This window comes from Balaenoptera ricei, chromosome 2 (genome assembly GCF_028023285.1).
Source record: "Balaenoptera ricei isolate mBalRic1 chromosome 2, mBalRic1.hap2, whole genome shotgun sequence".
NCBI classification, from domain to species: domain Eukaryota; kingdom Metazoa; phylum Chordata; class Mammalia; order Artiodactyla; family Balaenopteridae; genus Balaenoptera; species Balaenoptera ricei.
The window spans coordinates 72,370,443-72,396,832 of record NC_082640.1 but is presented as its reverse complement, the minus strand read 5'-3'; the positions used below and the strand labels follow the sequence as shown (position 1 = coordinate 72,396,832).

Here is a 26,390-nt window from a genome sequence, read left to right as displayed (position 1 = left end):
TGCCAATGCAGAGGACACGGGTTCGAGCCCTGGTCTGGGAAGATCCCACGTGCCACGGTGCAACTGGGCCCGTGAGCCACAACTACTGAGCCTGCGCGTCTGGAGCCTGTGCTCCGCAACAAGAGAGGCCGCGATGGTGAGAGGCCCGCGCACCGCGATGAAGAGTGGCCCCCGCTTGCCGCGACTGGAGAAAGCCCTCGCACAGAAACGAAGACCCAACACAGCCAAAAATAAAAATAAATAAATAAATAAAAATTTTAAAAAAAGGATCTGACTTTAGATCCACATCCATCCTCCCTATGCCCACAACCCTAGAGGGTGGGGCAAGGTAGAGGGAACAGGTCCAAGTCCTCTTAGAAGCAGCTTTCTGTTCAAAATCTCCCCCCACCCAGCCCTGTCTCCCCAGCAGAAGCCAGAGCCTCTGTTGGGCAGGCGGCTCTGAGTTGCAGCCGTGCCATCTCCGCTGTCATCACCAGCCCCAATTAGCAGCTACCAGGCGCCCTCGGGGCTGCCACTCCTTCCAGGTTCCTCTAACTCTGCCCTAAGTCATTACAGGATCTGACATGTTTCTTTCAAGCCTAACTGTCAGGACACCGGGAAGGTTATGTGTCACATCCAACATGATCTGTTTTTCCTCTGTCTACCCAAACTGCAAGTCTAGAATAGAGCCCGGCCTCTAACATGGCCTCTTCCCTCTAGAAGCCCACCTGCCAGGCCTCCCTCACCAGCTGCCTCAGGGTGGCCTTGACCTCGCCCACATGGCCCATGCTGGAGTCACAGAGGGGCAGAGGTTAACCAGAAGAGCTCTGAAGGTGCAGGGGGCTCGGATCTGGGAGAGACGCCAGGATAACACCAACCCAGTTCTGTTACTAGCAGGCTCTGGACACTTGGGTGAGTTTCTTAACTTTTCTGTGCCTCTGTTCCTTCATCAGCACATGGGGATGACAACCACCTCATAGGTTGTGATGCACATTAACTGCACTGATAAACATGATTTTAGTTTTAGCTCCCCGGGCTTCAGTTTCCTCACCTGTAAAATGAAAATAATACACTTAACTTGCAGGACTGTTGAGAAATTTTAATTAGAGAAATGTGAGAACACAGCACAAAGCCCAGGATATCCTTGGTGCTCATTGAATGGTTTCTGAAAAGTGGAGGAGGAATAAATCAGACGGTGAATATCACGGTTCAGAGCAGATGTTTTCACCCTGGCTTGCAGGCTGCCCCTTCTTGCCCTTCAGTATCCCAGAAATCACCTCCTCCCTCAACAAAACAGGGGCCACCCGGGGCCCAGACTGGCCAGAGAGGCACACTCCTGCCTCGTCTCGAGAGCTGGCAGGTCCCGGCCTTCCCTCCAGAGCAGAGTGTCTCAACACATCAGGGCCCAGGACAGCCAGGGGACGGACTGTGTCCCTCGGCCCTCCCGTCACCCCACCGTGCCCTCCAGGGCAGGGACACTGCAGGGTCTCCTGCCAGAGGCTGGCTCTGGATGGCAAGGCTCATTTACACACAGAGAAGGGTCCCCACATACGCTGAGCTCTCTGCCTGGGTCCCTGGGTCTCTTCTGGGTGGGCCACTGCTGGAGCGGACCCAGCGGAAGTGTGAGGAAGCCCAGCCGCGAGCAGCTGAGGTTGCCTTGACCGTAACAGGCGTCCTCCGTGTGCATGACTTGGCGTCCGGCACAGCCCTTACTGCCCGGGGGAATTCTGTCTACTTGCCTGAATCCCACGCTCCACCCTCTCCACCCTCAGCGCCCCAGGGCTGTAAACACCTGAGAGGCAGGGATGGCTCTGTCTTGCCCACTGCTGTGCTTTTGGCACCTAGAAGCGCTCAGTAAGTATGAGCTGAATACAGGAGTCTTTCGTGTAGTGTAGGCACTGGGAACACAAAGACGAACAAGATGCAGTTCCTCATTCACATAAGAACCAGCAAGTATTTGCAGAAGGCACCCCCAGAAACCTCTTTTCTAAACTAAACATTCGGTATATCTTCTCTCCCATGCTCTTTGAAGGCAGAGCTGCTTTGTGGAACCTCTCTTTACCCGTAGGACACCCAAGCTGTCACAGAGTACACAGTAGGCACTTTGACACAGACTAAACTCAGCTCGGGAGCGCTGCCCGTCCACTCTGCTGGAAACCTGCCCAGTCACTCTCTGTTCTGTAAGGAATTTTCCCTTGGATCCCAGAGGCGAGTAAGACACAGAGTAACTTGGTCACAGTTTCCCTTCCCCTAGAGCCCAGAAATTACCTGCCCAAGCTGGGGCTGGGAGTTAGGACGACCCACAGGCTGGGTGTCAGACCCAAGCTTTTCTAGGGCACAGTGGGGACTGGGAAGGACGGTGCTGCCCCACAGCTTCCACCAGCTGCTTCTCACAGAACAGTGGGGTCAAACCGCAGGGGAGAGGAAGGACCCTTTTCACAGTTGAGAAAACACGCAGAGCTTGCCCAGGGTCACAGAGCAGCTTACAGCACAGCAGCCAGAGACCCCAGGTCTCTCAACACCTATTCTGTGTCTTTCTACTACGGCAAGGAGTTCCAAATTTTTTCTAGCAGTAAAACTCTTTTTCTTTTCATTATTTATTTATTTATTTATATTAATTAATTAATTAATTAATTTTATTTTTGGCTGCGTTGGGTCCTCGTTGCTGTGTGTGGGCTTTCTCTAGTTGCGGCAAGCGGGGGCTACTCTTCGTTGTGGTGCGTGGGCTTCTCATCGCAGTGGCTTCTCTTTGTTGGGGAGCACAGGCTCTAGGCGCACGGGCTTCAGTGGTTGTGGCACTCAGGCTCAGTAGTTGTGGCACACGGGCTGTAGAGCGCAGGCTTCAGTAGTTGTGGCCCACGGGCTTAGTTGCTCCGTGGCATGTGGGATCTTCCCGGACCAGGGCTCGAACCCGTGTCCCCTGAATTGGCAGGCGGATTCTTAACCACCACGCCACCAGGGAAGCCCTCATTATTTATTCTTAAAAATCTTCAACAAAGGACTACACACAAACATGGATAAATAAAAATGAAGTTGCACAGAAGGCCGTAGAGTGGAATCAAGAGCCCCCTGCCCCATTCCTCTCGTGCCCCAGCTCTGCTCACCCGAGGCAATCGCTTTTAAGCCTTCTCATGTTTAAGATCACTGTTTTTCAAATAAATCTTACACAGAAGTTTAAAGTACAAAACAGATCAAAGGGGAACAACGCAAAGCACTGCTTGATTACTATATACACACACAGACATGCGTGACAGCCCCTAAGTCTGCACCACAGGACTCGATGTGAAAACCACACCACTACAAACTTCCCCTTACGTCACAGCCTCCTGCTTTTACTGGCAGCCTGCTGTGGAGGTAGAGGGAAGCTTTCCCCCTGAACGGACACACCTATACCAGGTACACCTAGATTTTGTCCCCATAGCTCTTCCCACACCCAGATTCATGAGGTATCACCACCTACAGCAAAAGAGACCTCTACAAAGCCTCAGGTCTCCCTAGGGCTTAGGCTCTGTCCGCCTGGAGAGGGAGAAGTGGGGAGAAATCCATGTGTGTCACAGCTCACAAAAACTCAAAAAACTTATGGATAGTTGGATTAGCAGTCATGTATACCTTAATAGGAATTAGTCGGATTAGACTGCTTTCCTACCAAGTGGCAGAATTCAACTATGCCTGGGTGGTGGGGGGATTTCCCTGGTGGTCCAGTGGTTAAGAATCCGCGTTCCAGTGCCGGGGAGGTGGGTTCGATCCCTGATTGGGGAACTAAGATCCTACATGCCACGGGGCAACTAAGCCCGCGCGCCACAACTAGACAGCCCACACGTTGCAACTAAAGCCCGCACACCGCAACGAAGACCCAGCATAGCCAAAACAAAAAACAAACCAACAAAAAAACTATGCTGGGGGGAAAAAGAAAATTTTGATGTAGTAGAAGAAGAGATAATGTTGGGGTGAGGAGAACTGAGGTACTTAGATGCAGAACAAGACGGGCCCTGCAGGGGAGGTCTTTGGGGCGCTAGAGGGCAGCAGGAGGGCACCCAGCATCGGTAAGCTGGCAAAAAAGGGGGTGGGAGCACCCTCTGACTGCTTACTCCTCAGTCCTTCCCTTCTTCGAAACACTTAAGTCAACACTCTTCAACCACCTCCACTACTGGCAAAAAAAAAAAGTTCTGGTCTGCACTGGATTCTGCTGTGCTGTCCCATCAGACGCTGGAGGTGGGAACTGGCTCATTCTGCTGTCTCTAGATCACGGGGAAATGCAGCTTGCCACCGAGAGAGGACAGTTACTATACATGATGGGGCAATCTCCTTCCTTCCTCTTCCTCCCTGCAAGCACTCACAATGCACGTTTCCTCCCTCCAAAATTCAGAGCAAATGCACAGCCCAGGAAAATAATAGCCTCTTCCAGGTGGGGATGGGAAGGAAGTGGGGGCACTGAGTTGCAACCACAGCTCCCAACACAACCTTCCTGGAACTCTCCCTCCTGGGGCCCAGGGCTGCACCTCCTCTCCTCTCTTCATCTCTGGACCTTGTACCCCCAAGAACATTGCCCCTCCAAGTGTGGGCCTTGGACCAGCAGCATTGATTTCACCTGGGAGTTTGGCAGAAAAGCAGAAGCTCAGATCCCACCCCAGCACTACTGATTCAGAATCTACCTGTGAACATGACTCCCTGGTGATTCATGTACATATTAGTTTGAGAAGTGCTGTTTAAGAAAATACTACAGCAAACCACTACTTAATGGAATCCTGGGTACCCCAAAATTCCCTCCAAATCCTCTTTGGTCCTGGTCCTTCTTGCTGGAAGTCTGGACCTATGGGACTGTTTTCATACCTTGGAAAAGGCAATATAACGAGCAGACACAAATGAATAAAAATATGTTGAACGACTCCTTCCGTGAATAATAAGTTACGCTTGAAGTAGCATTATGACTTACAAAGTGGTTTTATGTGAGTTCTCTTATTTCATGCTCACCAAATCCCTAGGAGGCCCTTGGGGACAGGTATTACTGACCTCCTGTTACAGAGGAGAAGCCAAGCTCAGGGGCCTCGGAGAGATTGGCACAAACAGCCTCCAACGTGGCACTTAGGGTCCACATCTTGGGGACACGTTGCAGCTCGACATGGATTAACCACAGTGTTTGGAGAAAAGGATAATCTGATTTTTTAAATGTTTAGTAACAGAGTTCATCAGAAATACCTTTTTAATTTCGGCCTTCTTGTCGGAAACATGAATCAGCTTTACCTCCCCTAAAAGTGAACAATATCCTGTATATGTGCTTTGATCAAATATGTTTTTGAAGATTAACAGATCTTTAAAGGTCTTAAAGTTCTCTTATTTATCACTGTGTCTTCCAGAGCATCTACCACAGTAATTTGTACATAACTGTCAACAAATGTTTTTGAATGAATGAACTGACAGATGACCAACTGGCAGATTTATCAGAACACATCTTCTCTCTCACTGGAGAGGCCTGGAAACTGAGCTGTGGGTATGAGAAATTGGGGTTCTACATCTAAAAAACAAACTAGACTCCTGATGTCATCTTGTTTTGTTTTAATCTGCCTACTGAAAAGGTCACGCATACACACATACACAATTCCATTCAACAGAGGATTAGAGTTAACCGAAGTTTCATAGAGTGAGACCACAATCTGTCTGATTGTCTCACATGGTTCACAGTCTGGCAAAGAAGGCAATTCCAAGGAAGGAGTTTCAGAGCTCTTTCCAGAATTGACAGGATCCTTGGAAGATTCTCCAAGTTATTTAAAAAGAACAGCAACAAATCACTCATTATTTTGTAGTCATATCTTGGTCTACTTACAAAGAGTTTTCACTATTTTTTTAATCAAAGTATAATTAATTTACGATGCTGTCTTAGTTTCAAGTGTACAGCAAAGTGATTCAGTTATACATATATATACATATATACTCTTTTTCAGATTCTTTTCCATTATAGGCTTTTATAAGATATTGAGTATAGTTCCCTGTGCTATACAGTAGGTCCTTGTTGTTTACCTATTCATTTTTTATTTCTTTATAAAGTATGTGTTTTGGGGTTTTAAAAAATTTATTATATTATTTATTTATTTACTTTATTTATTTTTGGCTGCGTCGGGTCTTAGTTGCGGCACGTAGGATCTTCGTTGAGGCATGCGGGATATTTCGTTGCGGCGCGTGGGCTCTTCGTTGTGGTGTGCAGGCTTCTCACTAGTTGTAGCTTGCGGGTTTTCTCTTCCCTAGTTGTGGCACACAGGCTGCAGGGTGCGTGGGCTCTGTAGGTTTGCAGCACGTGGGCTCTAGTTGAGGCGCGTGAGCTCAGTAGTTGTGGTGCATGGGCTTAGTTGCCCTGCGGCATGTGGGGTCTTAGTTCCCTGACCAGGGATCGAACCCACATTCCCTGCATTGTAAGGCGGATTCTTTACCACTGGACCACCAGGGAATTTCCTACCTATTTTATATATAGTAGTGTGTATATATATTAATCCCAAACTATTAATTTATAACCCCCCCTTCCGCTATCCTCTTTGGTAACCATAAGTTTGTTTTCTATGTCTGTGAGTCTATTTCTGTTTTGTAAATAAGTTCATTTGTATCATTTTTTAGATTCCACATAGAAGTGATATCATATGGTATTTGTCTTTGTCTGGCTTACTTCACTTAGCATGATAATCTCTAGGTCCATCCATGTTGCTGCAAATGGCATTATTTCATTCTTTTTGATGGCTGAGTAATATTCCACTGTATATATATCTACCACATCTTCTTTATCCATTCATCTGTCGATGGACATTTAGGTTGCTTCCATGTCTTGGCTGTTGTAAATAGTGCTGCTATGAACACTTGGGTGCATGTATCTTTTCAAATTAGAGTTTTCTCCAGATATATACCCAGGAGTGGGATTGCAGGATCATATGGTAACTCTATTCTTAGTTTTTTAAGAATTTTCACTATTTTAAAAAATAATAATTTCTTTCTATATTCTAGGCACAATTCTAAGATGCATTAATGTGCTCAGTACTCTTACCAACCCTATAAGGGAGGTATTATTACTGCCCCCTGTTTACAGATGAAGCTACTGGAACACAGAGAGGAGAAACAATTTTCCAATCATACAGCCAGAAAGGGGCAAAGCTGGAATTTGAACCCAAGGGGACTGGCTCCAGAGCTTTACTCTTAACCTTGACCGCCTCATCAAGAGTGGAGTGAAACTGGTGGGAGACTGATTCAGGGGCCTGGGGAGAGATGATGAGATAGAAAGTCAGGATCTTGTTTACTTATAAAGTCAAGCAGGGTCAAGTTTGACCCATCGTTGAACATCACCAGAGTTTGCTGGGAACTTGGCCATGAGAGAGAAATCAACCTGAGTTTCTACTTACTATTTGTTCCATCCAAAGCAAGGTCATCAGCTGACACCTGGATGCTCCTTCCTCCCTCAGTCACAGGTGGTTGTTGACTTTTAAGATAGGCCTGCACAGGCAGGGCCCCCATCCTGGGCCCCTGGAGTCACTCATCTACTGCTAGGATGTGTGATCTCAGGAGTCAGATGACCTGGGATCAGTACCAACTCCCTCAAAATAGCTGTCATGTTTGGATAAGTCATAAACTCTCCCAGCCTCAGCTTCCTCTCTGTTAAATGAGGGTAATCCCTGCCTATGTGAGGCTACTGTGAGGCCCAAAGTTGATGATGAAAGTGAACACACTTTGTAAACTGCAAAAAGCCACACAAACACAGGGACTAGGTATGAGCTCCATCGGTCGCACACATATACATAGGAGGCAGCTATTTAGTAAGAGTTGAGGGGACCTTTGTCCCTTCCCACGTCATATCTCTAAAGTGTCATTCCTGGGACTTCCCGGCTGGCGCAGTGGTTAAAAATCCACCTGCCAATGCAGGGGACATGGGTTCGATCCCTGCTCCGGGAAGACCCCACATGCCACGGAGCAACTAAGCCCATGAGCCACAACTACCGAGCCTGCGCTCTAGAGCCCGCGACCCACAACTACTGCACCCACATGCCACAACTACTGAAGCCCATGAGCCTAGAGCCCGTGCTCCGGAACAAGAGAAGCCACCGCAATGAGAAGCCCGTGCACCGCAACGAAGAGTAGCCCCTGCTGGCCACAACTAGAGAAAGCCCGTGTGCAGCAACGAAGATCCAACACAGTCAAAAATAAATTAAAAAAAAAAAATTAAAGGGTTTCCCTGGTGGCGCAGTGGTTAAGAATCCGCCTGCCAAGGCAGGGGACACGGTTCGAGCCCTGGTCCAGGAAGATCCCACATGCCGCGGAGCAACTAAGCCCACACGCCACAACTGCTGAGCGAGCCTGTGCTCTGGAGCCCACAAGGCACAACTACTGAAGCCCGTGCGCCCAGAGTCCATGCTCCGCAACAAGAGAAGCCACCGCAATGAGAAGCCCACGCACCACAACGAAGAGTAGCCCCCGCTCTCCGCAACTAGAGAAAGCCTACATGCAGCAACGAACACCCAATGCAGCCAAAAATAAATTTAAAAAAATATAAATTATATTAAATTTAAAAAAATAAAAGACAAGGACTCTTTTTTAAAAACTATAGCCATAGTATTTATTGTGCTTTAAAAAAATAAAAATAATTCTTTAATATCATCATCTAGTTGGTGCTAATATTTCCCCTATTGTGTCATAAAGGTTGTTTACAGTTTGTTTCACCAAATCAAAATCCAAATAAGGCCCATACATTGCAATTGATTGATAATGTTTCTTAAGTCTGTTTTAATCTATAGGTTCCTCTCCTTCTCTCCCTCTCTCTCTTTTTCTCACAATTCATTTATTGAAAATAATAGAGAGATCTTTTGACCTAGAGTTTCCCACAGAGGGGAATTTGCTGATTGCGTCCCCCATAGTGTTGTTTAACATGTTCTGTTGTGCCCTGTATATCCTGTAAATATATAGTTGGATGGAGAGGCTTAATCAGATTCAAGTTTGAGTTTCTGGCAAAACTCCTCAGGTGGTGCTTCCATCAGGAGGTACACGCACTCTGGCTGCCTCTCTCTTGGTGATATTAGCAGCTTCTAATGATCAATGCCTAGATTCATTAATTCAATAGGGGGTTCTTTTTTTTTTTAAATTATCATCATCAAACATGACTTGCCTCATGCTGATACCTTTGCCTGGATGGGACAACTTTGTTTAGACCAGTAGAGTGTTGAGGATTTTGATCTCCTTAGTGGGAAACAGACTTTCCAAGCTGTTACTGCTGCATGTGCATGGGGTGGGGGGGTGGGGGTCTCTGCTAGGCCTCACTAGAATCTGCTGCCTGGTTTGGCAGTGGGCTTTCTCACAGGCCCTGGGACCCACACGCAAGTGCACTGAGCACGTGCACAACCGCCTCCTGAGTCAGCCAGGGACATGACCCAAGGATCCCTGACTCTGAGAGCCGCACCCTCCCTCCCACCCTCCAAGCAGCCACAGGTTGTTATTCGGCCTCACATTCCTGGCTTCAGGGCCCAAATCAGTGACGACTTCTCTTTCCTTCCTCATTTGAAACATTAATTCCATCTCCTCCCATAGCTCCTTTTAGATTAGCTCTTCAAAACACTCTTACCTAATCCTCTAGCACTTAGGTGAGTAAGGAGAGAGACTAGCAGAGCCCCGCCCTCCAGGCTGGGAAACTGAGCCCAGAGAGCTCGGCTGGTCTACCTGCTGTCCTGCTCTGGCCCAAAGCCTGCACTTAGGGGTGCAAGATCTTGCCTTTCATGGGACAGACACATCTTCTAAGTCCAATACCCACCGCTGAGGGATCTTCCTACCTGTGGTGCTAGAGAAGCCAGGAGGCTCTGAACAAGGCAGGTATCCAGCCAGCTCATAGCAAATCATCCTGCCTAGATTTTAGCAGCAATTGCAAACATTTTGTTCTGTTCTCAGGCTATAGTGTATGAGGCCATATGTTTTGATCATGGGGTTTGTAAATACAGTCACCACAGATATTGGAAACAAGAACAGAAACATTATCCTCCCTTGACCTAAATCCTAGCTGCCGGCCCAGGAATACAAGTGCAGCTCAGGGAAGATGTGCAGGTGCTGGAGAAGATGGAGAAAGGGAAGCCTGGAACAACCCAGAAGGTGGGAGGACAGCCGTGTGCCCTCCCAAGACGGGAACGTGCGTGAACCAACGTGCCCAGAGTATCTCATGCTCGAGGCCAACAGAAAACACTGGGAGACAGGTGGCCAAGGTGGGGGAGGGAGGGGAAAAAAATAAGAAACCATCTAATCCACAAAAGAGGGAAATGAACACAAGCACTGGGTGCAGGAGTAGAACAAGACCCAACACACGTAAATCTCAGCCGCACGGGCAGAACCAGCCTGCCCAGCACTGCTCTGCTCGTGCCGTCTCCTGGCACCCCATCATGCCCACGAGGGCTTCAGGACCAACCTGCACCGAGTGGTCCCACCCCAGCACACCGGTCTCCCAGCTTCCCCAGGCCAGCCCTGACTCCTCTGCTGCCACAGTGGCACCTGCCACCAAGGTCTGTCCCCACTTGAATCTGACACACGTAGCTTTTGCCTGTTTACCAAAAAATAGGCCAGAGTCAGAGAATCAGCCCTTGCCATCAGAGGACACAGCCCTCCAGGCTGACTGGTCAGACAGCAGGAGACACCAAAATAATCTCTCCTCCTATTATATCCTGGACTTTACAATATCTGTCAGCCCCTGTCTCCCCCCCGCCCAACTAAAGATGCACAGTTCCAGCACCTGTATCAGGACCCTCAAGAGAAGCCACAAGCCCCCCAGAGCATGACAGAGCCAACCACAGAAAGTTGTCTGAGATCCCCAGCACACAATAAAACTCGGCAAAGCTCGTGGAACTGTGGAAATAAAGGGAACTTCTCACCATCACCCTCACTTTACAGATGGGGAAGGCGAGGTCCAGCCAAGGGAATGGACCTGCCTGAGTCCTCTACTCTCCCAGGCAGTGACAGAGCCAGGGCCAGACAGGTTTCCTGACAGGCATCCCTATTCTCTCTCCCCTCCCCTCCACCCCACCTCATATTTCAGACAGCTCAGCCTTGGCGCCTACATGGCAGCTGGGAGAGGAGAGAGCCAAGTCCAGATTACATCAATCTCGCAGGGAGCCAAGAAGGAAGTGGCGACTATTCTTCCCTCCCGCCCACAGGTAGCTCAGCTCCAGAAAGCCACTGAATATGCAGGGAGGCTTGAACCTCACTCAGAAAAACCTCCACCAGCTACAGAGAAGGGGGAAAGTTACAAGACAGTAGCGGGTCCAACCTCACTTCACCATGCTCGCCCCCACACAACCCTTTCTGTATAAGATCCTCTCAGCCTGTAATCTGGCCCCCTCAGTTTCCAGTGCCCCTAAATCTTCCCTCCACTCTCCTATCACGGCAACCTGTCCCCTGCCCAAGATGTCCATCTCCTCCTACTCCAGCCAGGCTTTCCATCCTTGAAGGCCCCCTCCTCCAGGAAGCCTTCTCTGCCTCCTGAAGGGGCTGCCTCCTCTGATCTCCCAGCCCTGGAGTAAGTTAGCATCAGGAAGGAAGGCAAAGGTACCTTCCTAAAGGGTGTGGGCTTACTCAGCACGGGGTTTCTTCGTAACTCAGGGGGGCAGCTCTCCGACAGTTCTCCCAGCAGTTACCTAATTTCTGTAGTTTGACTGCTACGATGAAAAAGGGACCAAGAGTCCTATATTTTGGCACATCAAACAACTTGGGGCATGCAACAGTGTTTGATAGATGTCAGTTAGCACTGCATATCAAGAACCACACAACGTAAGGGATTTCCCTGATGGCGCAGTGGTTAAGAATCCACCTGCCAATGCAGGGGACACGGGTTCGATCCCTGCTCTGGGAAGATCCCACATGCCATGGAGCAACTAAGCCCGTGTGCCACAACTACTGAGCCTGCGCTCTAGAGCCGGAGCACCAAAACTACTGAGACTGCGCACCACAACTACTGAAGCCTGCGCACCTAGAGCCCATGCTCTGCAACAAGAGAAGCCACCGCAATGAGAATCCCACGCACCGCAACGAAGAGTATCCCCCGCTCGCCGCAACTAGAGAAAGCCTGCGCACAGCAACGAAGACTCAACGCAGCCAAAAATAAATAAATAAATTAATTAATTAATTTTTAAAATGTTTAAAGAACCACACAACCTAAATGTCCATCAACTGATACATGGATAAATAAAAGGTGCTATATCCATACAATGGAATATTATTTGGCGACTCAAAGGAATGAAGTAGATACATGTTACAACACAGAGCCTTGAAAACATTATGCTAAATGAAAGAAGCCAGTTGTAAAATACCACATAAATATAATTCCATTCATATAAAATGACCAGAATAGGCAAACCCATAAAGACAAAATTCACAAACTAGTGGTTACCTAGGGTTGGGGGGTGTTGGGGGAAACGGGGAATGACTGTTAGTGGGCATGGGGTTTCTTCTTGGCGGTAATGAAATGTTCTTAAATTGACGGTGGTGATGATGAACAACTCTGGGAATAGAGTAAAAGCCATTGAATTGTACACTATAAATGGATGAATTGCATGGTCAGTGAATTATATCTCTACGTAGAGAGGTAAAAAGAGAACCATAAACATACTCACTCACGTGCTTCTACTGGGTCATATCAACTGTGCCTAACTGTGTAGGTCCTTTATGAAAGGTCCTTTATGGGCCCTGAGTCATATCTCAACACCCTGCACAGTCAGTATTATCACAGAGCAGAAAGTTGAGCCTCAGGGAGTTGAAGCCACACAGCTAACTAGCCACAGATCTGGAACTTAAAATCAGATTATTCTGAGTCCAAGTGCAGGGTTCTTTGGGAATGTAGCCAATGGAGAGACTTCAAAAGAGAGAGCACAGCTCCATAGACAAGGAAAAGCTGGAAACAAGCTAAAAATCTTCCACTAAGGAACTGGGTGGTAATTAGCTGTTCCGGTTGCAATGGAAGATGACACAAACATTAAGATGATAAACAGGAGAATCAGGTGGGACATGTTTATAAAATAATGATACGGGAACATACGCAGATGGTATACGTACAGTTTGATTACAGTTTTCATTTTGTTTAAACACACTTGTGTGGCCAAAAAATAGTAGAGAACACAGAGGCAAAAATGTGCTAGGATGATGAATAGTTAAGTGAAAACCTCCCTTTCAAAACTTCCTGTGTTGTTTAACAGTAGAAGAGAGAGAGAGAGAAAATAAACACTCAAATGGACACCCCCAACCAGCGCAGCAGAACACTGTGTGAAATAAAATTCATATTTTATGGCAAGACAAGAAAACTTAAAGCATAAAAAATTTTCTCTGCCCTTTGGCCCCTCTCTCCCCTCTAGTGTGCAGTGTGTATCCGCATTATGCATTGACCAAACCTCCCCCATCAACAGGAATACCTGCTCAACCATAAAGAGCAACATTCTCCCAGCAACAAGACAACTCCTTAAAAGATAACATTCCTTCTTGATCTTATAAGGGGCCACACTGACACTTAGATCTGGATTGTGTGAACTGTCAATAATACGTCATTGATGTACAGCTCTCTGTCTCAAAAAACTTATGTAACTGTATTTTGATTTCTAATGGGTGCAAGAGTTCTTAGAGCTTTCTGAGATGCTCTTCCCAGGTTATAATCCTCAATCTGGCTCAAATAAAATTTTCCATTTCTTTCTTAGATCCACTGATTACTTTTTCATCAACAACTGTAATTATCCAATCAGGGGTGAACTGGGAGGCGGGTTGGTCAGCAGTTTCTACCACACGTCACTGGGCTACAGGGTCACCAAGAACATGACAGGCAACGGTGAGGAAAGGGCAGGAACCTCTTCTTAGTCTGCAAACGTAAGACCTCCTCTTTGTCAAAAGGAGCACAGGAAAGTCGGCCAGAATTTATTGTCACTCCTGATCTTTCCTTAGAAATGTTCTTCAAACGTATGGACACCAAGGGGGGAAAGCAGTGAGAGGTGGTGGTGGTGGGATGAATTGGGAGATTGGAATTGACATATATACACTAATATGTATAAAATAGATAACTAATGAGAACCTGCTGGGGCATCCCTGGTGGCACAGTGGTTAAGAATCCACCTGCCAGTGCAGGGGACATGGGTTCGAGCCCTGGTCCGGGAAGATCCCACATGCCGCGGAGCAACTAAGCCTGCGAGCCACAACTACTGAGCCCAAGTGCCACAACTACTGAAGCCTGCACACCTAGAGCCCATGCTCCACAACAAGAGAAGCCACCGCAGTGAGAAGTCCACGCACTGCAACAAAGAGCAGCCCCTGCTCACCGCAACTAGAAGAAAGCCCGCGCGCAGCAACAAAAACTCAACGCAGCCAAAAATAAATAAATAGAATAAAATAAAATGAAACATTATGAAAAATTTTAAAAAAGGAACCTGCTGTATAAAAATAAGTAATATAAAATTCAAAAAAAAAAAAAAGAAATGTTCTTTGTGTCCTGGACATGAGGCTTTCCTCTGTTTCCACCTCTGGTGCACACCTCCATCATAGCATTCAGCACATTTTACTGAAATTCTCTCTTTGTATATTCCTCTTCCTCACTAAACCGTGAGATCCTCCAGCAGAGCCTGTAATCACCCATCCTTGTACCCCCAGGTACCTAATACAATGCTGGACCCCCTGTAGGGCTGCAGTACATATTTTGTGAATGAAATTGACTAGACTCTCTTCATACCCACCCCCCTCTAGAGCTAGGCTTTTACAGATGAATACACTTAGCACAACCTCCTGGTCAGCATTCGTGCCCACAGTCCTCCACCTACATTCCCAGTCGACCCCACACATCCCCGAGTCCATCTTCCTGAAACACTTATATCATCACATTCTCTTCTGCTCAAGACCTGTCTTCCCTTCCTGTCAAGGCTGGGCGCCTTGGCCAGGTCCCAGGGCCCTTGTACTCTGGCTTCCCAGCAGGGACAACCCAACACACACATTCCCACCTCGGGGCTTCTCCTGTTTGCCCGTTTGCCTATTCTGAGATACCTTCTGCCTACTCAAATCCTACCTCTGCTTAAGTTCAAGTTCTAACTCCTCCTGGAAGCTTCCCTGACCATGCCAACCCCCAGGGATCCTCGCCTCTGAATGTGTCAGCTTACAAAGTTGAGTACACAAAAAGACAGTTATCTCTTTGTACCCTTTTCTTTCCAGTGTTTGTGCTTTTCTCACCCGCAAACTAGATTAATCTTCTTAAGGGCAGGGCAATATCTTACACTTCATCAGTGTGACCCACCACACCCACTGTAAAACCGGCACATTGTAGAAGCTCAAGACTTACTGGTGGTTAGGTCTGAAAATCTGAAACACAGACATGGTTAGTAATGACAAAACTGTTTTCCGAGTGGTACAGAGGCTGGTTCTAGGTGGGGCACAGTTGGGGCATAGGTAGGAGGGTCTGTAAAAGGGGGTTAGAAATGTAAATCTGTGCCACTGAAAATTAAGCTGAGTTCTCTTTAGCACCTAAAGGTATAGACCAGTGCTTTTCAAAGTATGCCCCCCAAACCAGCAGCATAAGCATCATCCGGGAACTTGTTAGAAATGCAAATTCTCAGGCCCTACCCCAGATTTCCTGAATCAAAACGCTGGGGATGGGGTCCAACATCTATGGTTTAACAAGCCCTCTAGGGGAACTCCAATATCCACTAACATTTGAGAATCACTAGCATAAACACACAAGAGTATTATCTTGGTATACCAGAAAGTTCCCTCCACCTTTAAGGACTGCCTATGGACATAATTTTTAACTCGTGTCTTCCTGTTTATTATTACTACTACTACTACTACTACTACTACTACTACTACTACTACTACTACTACTACTACCACCACCAAAATTAAAAAGTGTAGTTAGGAAAATTGGCAGAGTACTAAGCAGTTGGCAACTGTTGTGTTATTAGTATTACTACTAGTACTAACAACAGTTATCAACTGCTTAGTACTCTCTGCTCATCTTCCTAACTACAGTTTTCAGGAGCCAGAGGTTGAGTGGAGGATAAAATCTATGAGTCATGGGGTACAGGCATTCTTGACCCTTTCAGTATGACAATGTTCCCCACTTGGCTCTCAGTCTTAAACCAGTGGTTTCTCATCACTCCTAACCACAGAGGCCACCTTCAGGCAAAGGCTCTGCCTGCCTGCCTTCTCAATCATCTTTATTTTCAGTTTGTACTTTAAGCATTCTCATCTCCTACAGGAGGTCTCTAATATGTATAAAATAGATAACTAGTGAAAACCTGCTGTATAGCACAGGGAACTCCATTTCGCTGTACCGTAGAAACTAACACAACATTGTAAAACAACTATACCCCAGTTAAAAAAAGAAAGAAAAGAAAGTGTCCTCAGGATAAATGAGGCAGGTTGAAGTGGAAGAAACATAGGAGGAGGTCTGGTTCTAATTATAGCTTTGCACCCTCAGCTGTGTGACCATGGGCAGCTAGTCACCTCCCATCTGTGCACCCCCTTTTCCCTACCTGTAAAGTTAGAGAGTGAAGATGATCTCAAAAATTCCACCTACAAACATTCAAGTGTTTAGGAGAAAAATAACATTACAGCCTTATGGACACTTGAAGTCAGGGCTGTGGATGATGGAAATATCCAGTGAGCACTGTCCAATGCAGTAGCCACTAGTCACATGTGAATCCTGAGCACTTGAAAGGTGGCTACCATGACTGAGCAACCTATTGTAACTTTATTTAATTTTAATTACTTTACGTTTAAACTTAAGTAGTCCCACGTGGCCGCTGGCTACTGCATTGCACAGAGCAGCTCTAAGTGAATTCATGAAATGCAAGCCCTTTAGAACGAAGTGAAAAGAAAAACACTAACTTCATCTTCCAGCTTTAAAACGCTTGCATTTTTTTAAAATTTAATTTTTTTTAATACAGCAGGTTCTTATTATTTATCTATTTTATACATATTAGTGCATATATGTCAATCCCAATCTCCCAATTCATCCCACCACCCCCCGGCTTTACCCCCTTGGTGTCCATACGTTTGTTCTCTACATCTGTGTCTCTATTTCTGCCTTGCAAACAGGTTCATCTGTACCATTTTTCTAGATTCCACATATATGCATTAATATACGATATTTGTTTTTCTCTCTCTGACTTACTTCACGTTGTATGACAATCTCTAGGTCCATCCACGTCTCTAGAAATGACCCAATTTCGTTCCTTTTTATGGCTGAGTAATATTCCATTGTATATATGTACCACATCTTCTTTATCCATTCGTCTGTCAATGGACATTTAGGTTGCTTCCATGTCCTGGCTATTGTAAACAGTGCTGCAATGAACATTGGGGTGCATGTGTCTCTTTGAATTATGGTTTTCTCTGGGTATATGCCCAGGAGTGGGATTGCTGGGTCACATGGTAATTCTATCTTTAGTTTTTTAAAGCATCTCCATACTGTTCTCCATAGTGGCTGTATCAATTTACATTCCCACCAACAGTGCAAGAGGGTTCCCTTTTCTCCACACCATCTCCAGCATTTGTTGTTTGTAGATTTTTTGATGATGGATAGTCTGACTGGTGTCAGGTGATACCTCATTGTAGTCTTGATTTGCATTTCTCTAATAATTAGTGATGTTGAGCATCTTTTCATGTGCCTCTTGGTCATTTGTATGTCTTCCTTAGAGAAATGTCTATTTAGGTCTTCTGCCCATTTTTTGATTGGGTTGTTTGTAAAATACTTTCATTTAAATGGCAGGAACTCTGAGCACTCCTTGAAGTAGTCCCAGGAAGCAGAGTCCCTCTTCCTGAGTCCTCATCCCAGCCTTGCTACCAGCCAGCTTTGTGGGGAGCTGGGACTCCCTTCATCAACCTTAGCTCAGTCTTACCTCTCTGTGCCCCAGTTCCTTCTGTAAAGTGCAAACCAGCCACTCTGACTTCCTCACGCAATTGTGAGGACACATGGCAAAGCTGTACCTCAAGGAACTTAAAAGTGCCAGCCTTTTTCACAGCAAAGGTAACCATCAACAAAACAAAAAGCCTACGGAATGGGAGAAAATACCTGCAAATGATTTGACTGATAAGGAGTTAACATCCAAAATACATAAAAAGCTCATACAACTCTCTCTCTCTCTCTCTATATATATATATATACACCTATTAAAAATGGGCAAAAGGCCTGAATAGACATTTTTCAGTTGGCCAACAGGTAAATGAAAAGATGCTCAACACTGCTAATCACCAAAGAAATGCAAATCAAAGCCACAGTGAGATATCACCTCACACCTGTCAGAATGACTAGCATCAAAAAGTCTATAAATAACAAATGTTGGTGAGGATGTGGAGAAAAGGGAACGCTCATATACTGTTGGTGGGAATGTAAACTGGTGCGGCCACTATGGAGAACAGTATGGAGGGTCTTCAAAAAACTAAAAACAGAACTACAGATCCAGCAATTCTACTCCTAGGTATATATACAATGAAAACAGAAACACTAATTCGAAAAGTTACATGCACCCCAAAGTTCATAGCAGCATTATTTATAATAGCCAATACATAGAAGCAACCTATGTGTCCATTGACAGATGAACAGATAAAGAAGATGTGGTACATATATACAATGGAATATTACTCAGCCATAAAAAAGAATGAAATAATACCATTTGTAGCAACATGGATGGACCTAGAGATTATCATATTAATTGAAGTCAGACAGAGGAATACAAATATCATATGATATCACTTATATGTGGAATCTTAAAAAATGATACAAAGGAACTTATTTACAAAACAGAAACAAACTTACAGACATAGAAAACAAATTTATGGTTACCAAAGGGGAAGGTGGGGAGGGATAAATTAGGAGTTTGGAATTAACAGATATACAAACTACTATATATAAAATAGATAAACAAGAAGGTTCTACTGCATAGCACAAGGAACTATATTCAATATCCTGTAATAAACTATAATGGAAAAGAATTTGAAAAAGAATATATATATACACACACACATATATATAACTGAATCATTTTGCTGCACACCAGAAACTAACACAACATTGTAAGTCAACTATACTTCAATAAAATAAAATAAAATACAAAAAAAATGAAATTTTGCCATTTGCAAAAACATGGATGGACTTGGAGGGTATTAATGCTTAGTGAAATAAGTCAGACAGAGAAAGACAAATATTGTATGCTATCACTTATATATGGAATCTAAAAAATAAAACAAACAAGTGAATATAACGAAACAGAAAGAGACTCACAGACATAGAGAACAAACTAGTGGTCACCACTGAGGAGAGGGAAGGGAGAAGGGATAAAATAGGAATAGGGGATTAAGAGGTACAAACTACTATGTATAAAAGAAATAAGCTACAAGAATATATTGTACAGCACAGGGAATATAGCCAATATTTATAATAACTTTAAATTGAGTATAATCTAAAAAATATTGAATCACTATGTTATACACCTGAAACTAATATAGTACTATAAATCAACTATACGTCAGTTAAGAAAGAAAAATGTCAGCAAACACATGTTACTGTCATCACCCAGCACTGCTGTAGTGACCTTCCTGAAGCCTCAGTAAATGGCCCTTTAACCACTGGGAGGCTGAGGAGAGGGTACTGATACCGTGGTCGGGGGCAAGTGTAAGGGAGAAAGTTTCAGGCAGCCAAAAATTCAAACACTCATCAAACATTCGACAAAATATTCTACATGGCTTACGTGCATTCATTAAATGTGAATTCCACTTTCCAGAATTTATCTAACAATTATACTGGTATGAGTGTGGCACTGGAGTTTGTCTTTTTTACTGCAGAATCCTCAGTGTCTAGAACCATACTTGGCAGATAGAAGGTGAGTAAATGAGGTATGCAGATGTATATACAAGGATGCGCATTGTAGTAACAACCTCAATGTCACCGGTTAAATTCATTATGGTCCATCCATAGTTGGTCTATACAGCTGTTAAAAGGAACATCTCACACACACACATACACACACACACACACGGATCTGGGAAAATGCACAAGATTAAAAAATCAAATTGCAGAACAACATCCTGATCCCATCTACATGTACAGTCTGATCCAATCTACATTTAAAAAAATACAGAACGTGCATATGTATGGCTGTGTATGCACAGACAGTTTCTGGAAGGATATATGGAAACTTAATAATGGTCCCTTCTGAGGCCTGGGGCTAGAAAGATTCAGGAGGATGGGGGAGGAAACTTTTCAGTGCACTATTTGATTTTTTTTTTTATCCACTAGTTTTCTTTTTCAACTATTAAAGTTAACCTGATCATGTCACCTGGCCGATAAATATATTCCCCAAGGAAATGAGAGGGCAGTGTTTACAGTGCAGTGTAATTGGGGAAAACAGGATATAAATTATATCTCCGGTGTCATCATAATGGCAAACAGACAAAAAGAAAGCACGGAAGCAAAACCATTTTTAGACCCTATAAGGCCTGAGGCCCCTGCCACCCCTACCCCCAGACGATCCACAAGGTGGCAACCAAATCACTGAGGAGCCAAATCACTTCCACGGCCAGAGTGCAGGAAGCAGTCACAGTGACACTGCAAACGTCCTGCAGAGTGAGACAGGTCCTACCCTTCATTCTGAGGGAATACAGAGTGGAGTGAGCCCGCCTTAACTCTGCCTCAGGGCTGAGACCTTGTTCTTCCTTGTTCTTCCTTGCCGAGATTTTAGCCATTAAGTGAGTCTGTGTGATCTTGAAAGGCAGAAACTGGCAGCTTAAAGGACACTAGGTGCCTTTAAGACTTAGTAATTGGGAAGAAACGTGAAACCAGGCATAGGGCTTCCCAGCAGCTGAGATGTCTCTGATTTCCTTGCAGCAGCTCTATGGAAGCATATCCCTTAAGAAAACAGAAGTGTCCGCTGGGAAAAGGGGCAAGAAAAAGTAAAGAACCTAAGGGCTGGAAGGCCTTGAGATAGCAGCTAGCCCAGCGCCTGCATTGCTAGGAAAGGAACTGAGGCCCAGATAAGGATGCATTCCTTCCAAAACAACTGCAGACCCAGGAAGGGGGGCGCTGTTGAGTGACCAGAGTTATAAGTTTCCTGGCGGCAGCTGGGAAAGCAAGCTAGGTTTGAGAAATAATCCATTCTGGAAAAATACAGTTGGCTGCACATGACATGGAAGCCACAGGAAACAAAGGTCCAGTCCCTGTAAGTGTTCCAACCTCACATGAATAAATCATGATACCATCGTGAGCGGGTAGAGATCTCCCGCCTCAGGACTAATTAGTCATTGCACTTAACAAATCCCAGCCTTCTTTGGGTGTGACTGGCAGCTTTGCCAGAAAGAAAGACCTTCCAGCCAGGGTTCTGAGCCGGAGGCTTGGCTGCCTGAGTCCTCCCTGGAGGTGCAGTGACTCCGGTCAAGTGTTCATTTACTTCATTTTCCTCTAACCAAGGGCTCCAAGATGGCCTTCCCGCATCCCAGAGCACCTGACCCTTGGGAAGTGGGGTTATCTTCAAGACTGCTTACAGAGAAAAGTGTGATCCATCCTGCAGTCTGGTGTTCTAGTACTACCTGAGGAGACAGCAGTGCTGCGGGCAGAGGTGGAGGAATGAGTATCTCCGACCCTCCCTCAGGCATGGGGAAAAACTTCCTGCCGTATCACACACCATCCTTCAGAGACCTGAGGGCTGTTGGGACAATCATCCAATGTTCAACCTAAAAGGGAGCTTTGAGAGTACTTAACAGTCCAACACTCTGGTTTCCAGAGGAAGAAATGAAAACACAGGAAGTGAGTGACTTGTTCAAAGCCACCAGATAATTTAGGAACAAATCACCCCCTCCTGGGTTTTCATTTCTTCTTCTGGAAAACCCGTGTTGGATTATTAAATACTCTCGAAGGTCCCTTTCAGGTTGAACACTGTGTGATTGTCCCAACAGCTCTCAGGTCTCTGAAGGAGACTTCAGGTCCTGGGTGAGGCCAGGAGCCCAAAACACTTTCCTACGCCAGGTGAGCAGCCAATGGTATTTACCAATAGGTACTGAATATTTACCAAAGACCACAGGCAAGGTACCACGGGGGAGCTGACGTCTAACTGAAAAAACAGATCTGATCCCTCAGAAAAGTCAATACCATTAAATAAAAACAAGATGTGCCACCTTTGAGGAAGGAGAGAGAAATTACCAGACAAGCAAGGGCATGGAGAAAAGAAACGTCCTAAGAGGAGGTAGGCAGGAAAGGATGAGGTGATGTGGGCAGAAGAGCAGAGCAGGTCCCTGCAGGGTGGTGAGGTGGCAAGAGGGGGCACCACATGGTCAGGGACCTGTGCCAGCTGCGGTCTGGCAGGAGACCATAGCCTGGCTGACCCATGGGGCCCTGCCCTGCCAAGGACACCCTCTCGCCTGCCTGTGCCATGCAGGACAAGGACAGCACGTCCCAGGTGGGAATTACCACTCCGAAGTTCAAAAGCAGCTAACCCCAGGGCTCTATGAGCTCTTTTTTTTTTTTTCCCAAGTTAAATGCATTTTATCTTTAAAAAGTCCATTCGCAAAATTGAATGATTATTTCAAGCTGCACAGCAGCTAATGACTACTGCATGGCAGTGAAAATGAAGTGCACAGTAGCTCAGATAAAGGTCCTCATAAGGATGCTCCTTTTAGCCATGAGCTTGAACTGGAATTTTGTTTTTTAAGAGTTGATAAGCCTGTAGTAGCACACTACTCCCTGGCAGTAATCAAAACCTTCTGCCACTGCCATAGCTACTGCTGCTGCTGGAACCACCATTGCCACCTTGGTTTCGGGGCTTGGCAAAGTATGGGCCTCCACCACCATAGGGGCCAGAACTTCTGCCTCCAAAGTTTCCTCCTTTCATGGGTTCAAAATTTGAAGATTGATTGTTGTAACTGCCACCACTTCAAGTGTAGCTTCCACCACTTCCAAAATTGCTTCCATCATTACCAAATCCATTATAGCCATCCCCACTGCCACCATAGCCACCACCACCATGGCTGCCACCAAAGCCACCTCGACCACTGAAGTCTCCTCCACGACCAAAGCTGTCACTCCCACCAAAACCACCTCCGTGACCACCACCAAAGTTTCCAGAACCACTTCGACCTCTTTGGCTGGATGAAGCACTAGCCATCTCTTGCTGAGATAGGGCTTTCCTTACTTCACAGTTGTGGCCATTCACAGTGTGGTATTTCAGAATGACAATCTTGTCTACAGAGTCATGGTCATCAAAGGTTACGAAAGCAAAGTCTCTCTTTTTGCCACTGCCTCGGTCAGTCATGATTTCAATCACTTCAATTTTCCCGTACTGTTCAAAATAATCTCTTAGGTGATGTTCTTCAGTGTCTCCTTTAATGCCACCAACAAAAATCTTTTTCACCGTTAAGTGGGCACCAGGTCTTTGAGAATCTTCTCTTGAGACGGCCCTCTTTGGTTCCACAACTCTCCCATCCGCCTTGTGTGGCCCTGCATTCATGGCCACATCCACCTCCTCCACAGTGGCATACGTGACAAACCCGAAGCCTCTGGAGCGCTTGGTGTTTGGATCCCTCGTTACCACACAATCTGTGAGCGTTCCCCACTGCTCAGAACGGCTCCTCAGACTCTCATCGGTTGTTTCAAAGCTCAAACCTCCAAGGAAGAGCTTCCGCAGCTGTTCAGGCTCTTTGGGTGACTCTGACTTAGACATGACGGCAGTGGAGGTGGGGGAGACGTCAATGATGCTTACTCAGTGGCGTCCATGGGCAGAAAGGCTCTATGAGCTCTTAATAGGGGGTCCTCCCACTGCTGGTCCACGGGGGACCAAGACCCACTTGACCATAAGGCCCAGGGGGCTGCTTGAGGAGGAATGGCAGCTGCATTGGCACAGGGCCCAGCCTTCAGTGATGGCACTGACCCCAGAGGTCTCAGGCAGCTCCAGGAGGAAAAAGGGGTGGCAGGTGTCACAGGTCAAAGAGTGGCCCCTCAAAAAAGATATGTCCATGTCCTAATCCCCAGAACCTGTGAATGTGACCTTCTGTGGAAAAGGGGTCTTTGGGGATGTCATGTACTTAGGATCTTGAGATGAGATCACCCTGGATTACCTGAGAGGGCCCTAAATCCAATAACAGTTTTCCTTATAAGAATGAGGCAAAGGGGGCTTCCCTGGTGGTGCAATGGTTAAGAATCCACCTGCCAATGCAGGGGACATGGGTTCAAGCCCTGGTCTGGGAAGATCCCACATGCCGCGAAGCAACTAAGCCCATGCGCCACAACTACTGAGCCTGCGCTCTAGAGCCCGTGAACCACAACTACCGAAGCCCATGCACCTAGAGCCCTTGCTCTGCAACAAGAGAAGCCACTGCAATGAGAAGCCTGTGTGTAGCAACGAAGACCCAAAACAGCCAAAAATAAATAAATAAATTAATTTAATTAATTAAAAAAAAAGAATGAGGCAGAGGGAGATTAGACAGAAGAGGAGGACACACAGAGACACACGGGGGAGAAGGGAATGTGAAGACAGAGGGAGAGATTGGAGTGATGCATCTACAAGCCAAGGAATGCCAAGGACAAGCAGGAACCACCAGAATCTAGGTGAGAGGCAAGGAACCCATCCTCCCTCACAGCCTCCAGAAGGAACCAACTCTATCAACACCTTGATTTCAGACTTTTGGTCTCCACATCTGTGAGAGAATATATGTCTGTTGTTTTAAATCACCTGGTTTGAGGTAATTTATTATGGCAGCCCTGGGAAATTAATACAGTAGGGAAGAGGGATGGGGAAGCAGGCTGGCGGTTTCAGGAGTTCTGGGAAAAGATGTCACTCATCTTTGTGTAACAGGGTCGTAAGACCTGTGGCAGTGGGACCTTCCCAGCAGTGTATCCGAGGGGGACAAAACAACCTCTGGCTTCTGAGGACTTCAAGCCAGCTGGATGGAGGAGCCATGAAGAGGATGCCTACCCCACCTTGCCCCGTCCTGCTCTCCCATCAGGCACAGCTGCCACCAGCGGGGCTCACAGCCTCTTAAAGATTCTCTAACCAGAGCTGTGGTCCTGTCTGCCCACCCAAGGCCCCTCCACACCTCACCCTCTTTATCCATGAGTTTCCCAAAAGTAACAGGCACCATCCTTCTCCAGCAAGCTTCTCACAGCTCATTTTCATAGAGAGGCAGAGTAGTTCAGGGGAAAGTGTGCTGGCTTTGGAGTCAAACAGACCTGACTTTTAATCCCAGGGTGACTTGGGATAAAGTCACTGACCTCTCTGAGTCTCAGTTTTCCCATCTGTAAAGTGGGGTAACTAGGACAATTAGATATAGTGCAGGTAAAATGTCTATGATCTGCTACACAACAGGAGCACAATAAATGATAGCAATTGTCATCACCATTATTTACATGACTAACAGAGTTTTTCTGGAACATTGGCCTGAGCCTGCCTTGTCCTCATTGCTGTGGTGGATACAAAGAGATCTACAACCTGGGGGCTGTCCTCCAGGGCCCTCACTCAGCAGAGAGTTGCTGAGTACCTGCTGTGTTCCCGCTTCTTACTCGCCTTCATATCCTTCCTTCACCAGTCACTAGCTGTGACCTCAGTCCCCTATGTACCTCCCATAGGGATGCAATACATATTTGTTTTGTGAATAAGGAATAAATGGTGTTGAGTGAGTCACCCAACCTCTTGAAATGTCAGTTTTCTCATCTGTAAAATGGGGCTAACAGCAGCTACCCACCCTGCTGCCTCACAGGGCAACTGTACAGACCAAATAGAAACAGCAGCCATAGAAGGCCACAGAGGCAAAGCCTACACAAAGCCCCAAATTGCACCTTGAAGGTTGTCTCATCTTCTACAGCGGCTGGCTCTGCTGGGCCCGGGACAGTCTTGGGTTGCTTGCATCTCCCTGTGCCCAGGGAGCCTGCATTCCAGCACAATGGCAGGTCCACATCATAAACTGGATGCAAACCTCCCTGCCTTTCCTGGTCTGGAGTCAGAAAACCTTGGTTCAACTTCTGATGCTGCCTCTTCCTAGCTGTGTGACCAGGTCACTTAACGTCTCTGAGTCCTCATTTTCTCTTCTGTAAAATAGGGTTAATTGTCCCTGCCTATCTAGAAATGTAGCCACAAGAATTGAATGAGATAATGTATGTGAATGTTCTTCATAAACTGTAAAGTTCTATACAAATGTAGGTGATTATTACAATTATCATTATTATGTCAAAAAACAGATACTCACATTGGTGTGAGCCTCAGAGAAACCCAGACTCCTGGGCCAGAAGGAGAATACAGATGCCACTGCTCCTTTCAATTTTGGTAACTTTGAAGCCTTCTCCATCAAATTTCAAAATCCTATATGGTTTTGCCAGGAAACCAAATATGTTCTAGCCACAACTCTGGAGAACCACAAGATAAGCCATTTCCATAACGGGTGCTGCTGGGCTTCAATCAACTCAGCTGCTTGGG

The 26,390-nt window shown here is 46.1% G+C and overlaps 1 protein-coding gene and 1 pseudogene across 5 annotated transcripts in view; both read right to left on the bottom strand.

The window, feature by feature from the left end:
• DAPK2 (death associated protein kinase 2) overlaps positions 1-26,390 on the bottom strand; it is a 125,047-nt gene that overhangs the window by 69,573 nt on the left and 29,084 nt on the right. The gene's annotated exons all lie outside the window — the stretch shown is intronic.
• Positions 22,534-23,645, bottom strand: LOC132360430 (heterogeneous nuclear ribonucleoprotein A1-like; annotated as a pseudogene).